The 7,263-nt window shown below is 55.2% G+C and overlaps 2 long non-coding RNA genes across 2 annotated transcripts in view; both read left to right on the forward strand.

The window, feature by feature from the left end:
- The first annotated feature begins 2,585 nt into the window (after positions 1-2,585).
- The window catches only part of LOC122547639, a 6,798-nt gene continuing 2,120 nt past the window's right edge, over positions 2,586-7,263 (forward strand). Inside the window, exons 1-3 of the long non-coding RNA XR_006311046.1 lie at positions 2,586-2,691; positions 4,587-4,684; positions 6,527-6,595. This is a non-coding gene — a long non-coding RNA (uncharacterized LOC122547639). The remainder of the gene's footprint in view (positions 2,692-4,586; positions 4,685-6,526; positions 6,596-7,263) is intronic.
- Positions 5,425-6,222, forward strand: LOC122547640. Its single transcript, XR_006311047.1, has 3 exons — positions 5,425-5,624; positions 5,720-5,875; positions 6,078-6,222. It is a non-coding gene; the product is annotated as an uncharacterized LOC122547640 (long non-coding RNA).

Genomic DNA, 7,263 nt, shown 5'->3' on the forward strand with positions numbered 1-7,263 from the left:
GGATAGCTCCCGGGTCCTCATCGACTGCGGGGAGTGAAGGTGGAGGAAAGGGGACAGGTGTAGGAGGCACGGTGTGACATCCTACCCGATAGGCCGTGCCCGGAGCCACCTCAGCACTGCATGTCGGGGGGTGTCAGGCATGGTCTGAATACTGGGGCTGAATGGCCTCCTGTGTGCATGTCTGACAGTGCTGGAGGAGAGGGCTGAATGGCCTCCCTCTGTTCCTGTGTAACAGCGTGGAGGAAGGGGGTCCTGAATGGACTCCTGCTGGTCCCCTGTGATGGGCTGGAGGGGGTGGGCTGAATGGCCTCCAGCTGTTCGCGTATGACAGGCTCAGGGAGGAGTGGGGCTGAATGGCCTCCTGCCAATTTAAAATGGGCCTCCCTCGCAGAATGTCCAATGGGACCCAGCAACCGACTAAGTCTAAGACCCTCACAGTTACACCCTCTACCATCGGGCAGAAGATACAAAATGTTTGAATACACACACTAACAGATTCAGGAACAGCTTCTTCCCCACACTAACAGATTCAGGAACAGCTTCTTCCCCACACTAACAGATTCAGGAACAGCTTCTTCACCGTACTAACAGATTCAGGAACAGCTTCTTCCCCGCACTAACAGATTCAGGAACAGCTTTTTCCCTGTACTAACAGATTCAGGAACAGCTTATTCCCCGCACTAACAGATTCAGGAACAACTTCTTTCCCGCGCTAACAGATTCAGGAACAGCTTCTTCCCCGTGCTAACAGATTCAGGAACAGCTTCTTCCCCGCACTAACAGATTCAGGAACAGCTTCTTCCCCACACTAACAGATTCAGGAACAGCTTCTTCCTCACACTAACAGATTCAGGAGCAGCTTCTTCTCCGTACTAACAGATTCAGGAACAGCTTCTTCACCACACAAACAGATTCAGGAACAGCTTCATCCCCATACTAATAGATTCAGGAACAGCTTTTTCCCTGTACTAACAGATTCAGGAACAGCTTCTTCCCCGCACTAACAGATTCAGGAACAACTTATTTCCCGCGCTAACAGATTCAGGAACAGCTTCTTCCTCGTACTAACAGATTCAGGAACAGCTTTTTCCCTGTACTAACAGATTCAGGAACAACGTCTTTCCCGTACTAACAGATTCAGGAACAGCTTTTTCCCTGTACTAACAGATTCAGGAACAGCTTCTTCCCCGTACTAACAGATTGAGGAACAGCTCCTTCCCCGCACTAACAGATTCAGGAACAGCTTCTGCCCTGCACTAACAGATTCAGGAACAGCTTCTTTCCCGTATTAACAGATTCAGGAACAGCTTCTTCCCCGCGCTAACAGATTCAGGAACAGCTTCTTCCCCTGTACTAACAGATTCAGGAACAGCTTCTTCCCCGCACTAACAGATTCAGGAACAGCTTCTTTCCTGCACAAATAGATTCTGGAACAGCTTCTTTCCCGCACTAACAGATTCAGGAACAGCTTCTTCCCCGCGCTAACAGATTCAGGAGCAGCTTCTTTCCCGCACTAACAGATTCAGGAACAGCTTCTTCCCCGCACTAACAGATTCAGCAACGGCTTCTTCCCCGTTCTAACAGATTCAGGAACAGCTTCTTCCCCGTGGTAACAGTTTCAGGAACAGCTTCTTCCCCGCACTAACAGATTCAGGAACAGCTTCTTCCCCGTACTAACAGATTCAGCAAAGGCTTCTTGCCCGTACTAACAGATTCAGGAACAGCGTCTTCCCTGTGCTAACGGTTTCAGGAATAGCTTCTTCCCCGTGCTAACAGATTCAGGAACAGCTTCTTCCCCGCACTAACAGATTCAGGAACAGCTTGTTCCCAACACTAACTGGTTCAGGAACAGCTTGTTCCCCACACTAACTGGTTCAGGAACAGCTTCTTCCCCGTACTAACAGATTCAGCAACAGCTTCTTCCCCGCACTAACAGATTCAGGACAAGCTTGTTCCCCGCACTAACTAGTTCAGGAACAGCTTGTTCCCCACACTAACTAGTTCAGGAACAGCTTGTTCCCCACACTAACTGGTTCAGGAACAGCTTCTTCCCCGCATTAACAGGTTCAGGAACAGCTTCTTCTCCACACTTACTGGTTCAGGAACAGCTTCTTCCCCGTACTAACAGATTCAGGAACAGCTTCTTCCCCACACTAACAGATTCAGGAACACCTTCTTCCCCACACTAACAGGTTCAGGAACAGCTTCTTCCCCGCACTAACAGATTCAGGAACAGCTTCTTCCCCACACTAACTGGTTCAGGAACAGCTTCTTCCCCGTACTAACAGATTCAGGAACAGCTTTTTCCCCGTACTAACAGATTCAGGAACAGCTTCTTCCCCACACTAACAAATTCAGGAACAGCTTCTTCCCCGCATTAACAGGTTCAGGAACAGCTTCTTTCCCGCACTAACAGATTCAGGAACAGCTTCTTCCCCGCACTAACAGATTCAGGAACACCTTCTTCCCCACACTAACTGGTTCAGGAACAGCTTGTTCCCCACTGTGTTCAGACTGATTCAGTGATAAGTCAAGCGAAACACTCAGCCGTGCATCAGACTCACTCCCCTCCGTGCCCTCTCCCCCAGCTCCAACCTGTCCCTCTGCTGTAACCTGACCATCTGCCCCCGCAGGAGAATTCCAACGGATCGTCAGAGGCGGAAGATGGGAAGGAGAAAAAGAAGGAGAAACGTGAGTGAAATGCGCCATTACTCGGGGTCTCCTGCTCAGTCCCTCGGGGCAAATGATGCCCCTCTCCCCACACCGTCCTATTAATCGCCCTTTCATGGGACCCAGTATCTATTTGGTATCCCAACCACCATCCGTAATTACCCCCTTCGAGCCCTTGAGTCTCCCTCTGATGTTTCGGAGGGCACGGTTAAGTGTCAGATGGGTGTGTGGTGGCCTGGAGTCACTTGGAGAGGCCTAGAACTGGGGGGCACAGGTAAGGGCGGCAGATATCCTTACCCCTAAAGGGGGCAAAGGTTAAGGGGGACATTGGTGAACCGCAAATCGGGTGGTCACACTCACCATGACCCAGTCCGGCTTCCGAATCCTGATTTATTTGGCGGAATTAGGTCTTGGCAGAGGCCGGGGGGGTGTGGTTTGAACCCAGGCCGCCCCCTCCACAAACCACTCGGCACCCCCCCATCCTCCACCCACCAATCCAGTCACAGTAAAAGATTGACACTGTCTCTATGTCTCAGGAGGGCGTGGACCGATCACTAGGCTACAGCAAGGCCTGGGCACTATGCTCTAGTGGTCGCTGGGCATGGGCGAGGCCTGTTCGCTCGGCTCCAGTGAGGCCTGGTTACTGGGCATGGGTGAGGCCTGGTCACTAGCCTCCGGTGAAGGCCAGTCACTCAGCTGCAGTGAGACCTGATAACTGGACTCGGGCTAGGCTTGTCGCTTAGCTTGGGCAAGGACATGGCCACTGGTCACTAGGCTCTGGCGAGGCCTGGTCGCTGGACTAGGGTGAGGCCTGGTCACTGGGTATGGTTAAGGCCCGATTGCTAGGCTCGTGCGAGGCCTGGTCACTGGGCTTGGGTGAGGCCTGGTCACTAGGCTCGTGCGAGGGCTGGTCACTTGGCTCGGGTGAGGCCTGGTTACTAGGCTCGGGTGAGGCCTGGTCACTAGGCTCAGGGGAGCCTGGTTGCTAGGCTCAGGGGAGGCCTGGTCGCTAGGCTCAGGGGAGGCCTGGTCACTAGGCTCAGGGGAGGCCTGGTCACTCAGCTGCAGTGAGACCTGGTAACTGGACTCGGGCTAGGCTTGGTCGCTTAGCTTGGGCAAGGGCATGGTCACTGGTCACTAGGCTCTGGCGAGGCCTGGTCACTAGGCTCAGGCGAGGCCTGGTTGCTAGGCTCGGGCGGGGTCTGGCTGCTAGGCTCGGGCGAGGCCTGGTCGCTAGGCTCAGGCGAGGCCTGGTTGCAAGGCTCGGGCGAGGCTTGGTCGTTTAGCTTGGGCAAGGGCATGGTCACTGGTCACTAGGTTCTGGCGAGGCCTGGTCGCTGGACTAGGGTGAGGCCCGATCGCTAGGCTCGTGCGAGGCGTGGTCTCTGGGCATGAGTGAGGCCTGGTCACTGGGCTTGAGTGAGACCTGGTCTCTGGACATGATTGAGGCCTGGTCACTAGGCTCGGGCGGGGCCTGGTTGCTAGGCTCGGGCGGGGCCTGGCTGCTAGGCTTGGGTGAGGCCTGGTCGCTAGGCTCGGGCGAGGTCTGGTCACGAGGCTCAGAGGAGGCCTGGTTGCTAGGCTCAGGCGAGGCCTGGTCACGCGGCTCAGGTGAGGCCTGGTCACGAGGCTCAGGCGTGGCCTGGTCGCTAGGCTCAGGTGAGGCATGGTTGCTAGGCTCAGGCGAGGCTTGGTCACGAGGCTCAGGCGAGGCCTGGTCACGCGGCTCAGGTGTGGCCTGGTTGCTGGGTATAAGTGAGACCTGATTCCTGGGCTTAGCCAGTATGCAGGTGTCGTTGCCAGGACTCCACGCTCTCCCACTACGAGGGCGGCAAGGGCACGGGGGTGGGGGTAAAAAATTCTCTGAGATTGGCAGCTAAGCCTCTCCCTCTCCCTCTCTCTCTCCTCCCACACAGCCCCAAAATGTGGGCTGATCAAGGCCAACGAGAAGATTCTGAACTTGGTGCAATGTGTCAAACCGCAACTCAACGAACTCAAAGAGGCCTGCATCGTGGTGAGTGAGACAGGAAATTCCAGACCACACAATACTCCCGGGACACCCCCCCCGCTGTCATATCAGCACTAGCTCTCTCTCTCAGTCTCTCACACAGAGACAGGTACAATACAGAGCTCCCTGTAACACTCCGCAGGGTCTGCACTGAGCTCTCTCTCTCTCTCTCAGAGACAGGGACAATACAGAGCTCCCTGTAACATCTCCGCAGGGCCTGCACTGAGCTCTCTCTCTCTCTCTCAGAGACAGGGACAATACAGAGCTCCCTGTAACATCTCCGCAGGGCCTGCACTGAGCTCTCTCTCTCTCTCTCCCTCCCCCTCTCTCTCTCTCTCTCAGAGACAGGTACAATACAGAGCTCCCTGTAACACTCCCCAGGGTCCGCACTGAGCTCTCTCTCTCTCTCTCAGAGACAGGGACAATACAGAGCTCCCTGTAACAGTCCCCAGGGTCTGCAATGAGCTCGCTCTCTCTCTCTCTCTCAGAGACAGGTACAATACAGTGCTCCCTGTAACACTCCCCACGGTCCGTACTGAGCTCTCTCTCTCTCTCTCTCTCTCAGAGACAGGGACAATAGAGAGCTCCCTGTAACACTCCCCACGGTCCGTACTGAGCTCTCTCTCTCTCTCTCTCTCAGAGACAGGGACAATAGAGAGCTCCCTGTAACACTCCCCAGGGTCCGCACTGAGCTCTCTCTCTCACAGAGACAGGGACAATACAGAGCTCCCTGTAACACTCCCCAGGGTCCGCACTGAGCTCTCTCTCTCTCTCTCTCTTTCTCTCTCTCTCAGAGACAGGGACAATACAGAGCTCCCTGTAACACTCCCCAGGGTCCGCACTGAGCTCTCTCTCCCTCTCTCTCCGAGACAGGTACAATACAGAGCTCCCTGTAACACTCCCCACAGTCTGCACTGAGCTCTCTCTCCCTCTCTCTCTGAGACAGGTACAATACAGAGCTCCCTGTAACACACCCCAAGGTCTGCACTGAGCTCTCTCCCCCTCTCTCTCTCTCTCTCTCTCTCTCTCTCACAGAGACAGGTACAATACAGAGCTCCCTGTAACACTCCCCACAGTCTGTACTGAGCTCTCTCTCCCTCTCTCTCTCTCTCTCTCTGAGACAGGTACAATACAGAGCTCCCTGTAACACTCCCCAGGGTCCGCACTGAGCTCTCTCTCCCTCTCTCTCAGAGACAGGTACAATACAGAGCAGGCAGCAGCTAGGGAACAGGAGAATCGACGTTTCGGGCTGACCTGCTGCGCTTTTCCAGCAACACATTTCCATCTCTGATCTCCAGCATCTGCAGACCTCACTTTCTCCTACAATACAGAGCTCCCTGTAACACTCCCCACGGTCCGCACTGAGCTCTCTCTCTCTCTCTCTCTCTCTCAGAGATAGGTACAATACAGAGCTCCCTGTAACACTCCCAGGGTCTGCACTGAGCTCTCTCCCCCTCTCTCTCTCTCTCTCTCTCTCAGAGACAGGTACAATCAGAGCTCCCTGTAACTCTCCCCACGGTCCGCACTGAGCTCTCTCTCCCTCTCTCTCTCTCCCTCTCTCTCAGAGATAGGTACAATACAGAGCTCCCTGTAACACACCCCAAGGTCTGCACTGAGCTCTCTCCCCCTTCTCTCCCTCTCTCAGAGACAGGTACAATACAGAGCTCCCTGTAACTCTCCCCACGGTCCGCACTGAGCTCTCTCTCTTCTCTCACCCTCCCTCCCTCTCGCTTGCCGTAGGAAGGATTGAATGCCGTCGCTCTGCCCATGCGAGTGTCTCTGTCTCTCTCTCTCCCCCTGATCATCTCTCGTTTCCCAACCTGTCCCTTCTCCCCGGTCCTTTTCCAGATAACCGCCTGGATCCAGTACATGGTGCCGAAGATCGAAGACGGTAATGATTTTGGCGTCGCCATTCAGGTGAGGGTTGTGGCTGGGGGGACGGGAGGTGGTGATTGGGGGCAGTCGGAGACAGTATGAGATTGGCCAAACGGGCCCTGGTGGGCGCTCGCGTTTACGGTCTGTGGGATTGTGGCGGGGGAGATCGGCCCAGCATCCATCGCTCCCCCCTCCCCCCTCCGCCGCACCACCTCCGTGACAACCCAGAGTCGATCGCGTCGGCCTGGCGACAGGAGTCACGTGGATCCGGGTGGGGACGGCGGTGAGATCTCCCATCGTGATGGACCTTCAGCCCAAGGCTCAGTGCCGCGTCGGCACGCCGTCTTGCTGTATCCCCCTCTTCTCGCTGTATCTCCTCCGGGTTGGGGGAGGTGGAGCGCGATGGCCCAGTGGTATTGTGGCCGGGCCCGTTCATCCATGGCACGTCCCGGCTTCAAATCTCGTCAGGTCCGGGCGGCGGGAATTTGAATTCAATCCAGAAAAATCGAAAACCAAGGGTCCAGTGATGACCAGGAGGGAAAACCCCATTAGGTTTTTAGATTATTAGATTAGATTAGATTACTTACAGTGTGGAAACAGGCCCTTCGGCCCAACAAGTCCACACCGCCCCGCCGAAGCGCAACCCACCCATACCCCTACATTTACCCCTTACCTAACACTACGGGCAATTTAGCATGGCCAATTCACCT

This window comes from Chiloscyllium plagiosum, unplaced genomic scaffold (genome assembly GCF_004010195.1).
Source record: "Chiloscyllium plagiosum isolate BGI_BamShark_2017 unplaced genomic scaffold, ASM401019v2 scaf_11896, whole genome shotgun sequence".
Classification (NCBI taxonomy): Eukaryota; Metazoa; Chordata; class Chondrichthyes; order Orectolobiformes; family Hemiscylliidae; genus Chiloscyllium; species Chiloscyllium plagiosum.